Here is a 474-nt window from a genome sequence, read left to right as displayed (position 1 = left end):
AGGGACAGTTTGCTTGGATGTCTTTTATTTCCTTCTTTTGATCAATTGTTCTGGCTAGAACTTACAGTTCTGTGTTGAATAAAAGTGGTAAGAGTGGGCATCCTTTCTAGATCTCAGAGGAAAAGCCCTTCCCTCTTCTTCCTCCAAGCTGTCGAATTCTGTCTTCAAGCTGTGCTGCCTGGAGTTAGAGGAAGGGTGGTGTAGGCAATAGGGATTGTACTTCCTACCCTCTTTAATGTGTCTTTTCTATTATCATGCTAAAACCAGGTACTGTGATATCTCATCTAGTTTCTTTCAGTACTGTGAAGCTTTTTTCTTGCATGCATAGTAGTTCCATTTGATGTTCCTGTAAAGAGATGATCACTGGAGGGTTCTATTCTGCCATCTTGCTCCATCACATAGAGGCAGACTTGGGTGTCAACAAAATGAGGTAGATCTTTGTAATTGCAATGCATGCCTGTCTAATCTTTTATA

This window comes from Propithecus coquereli, unplaced genomic scaffold (genome assembly GCF_000956105.1).
Source record: "Propithecus coquereli isolate 6110/MARCELLA unplaced genomic scaffold, Pcoq_1.0 Scaffold650, whole genome shotgun sequence".
Taxonomy (NCBI): domain Eukaryota; kingdom Metazoa; phylum Chordata; class Mammalia; order Primates; family Indriidae; genus Propithecus; species Propithecus coquereli.
This window is presented reverse-complemented; position numbering follows the sequence as displayed.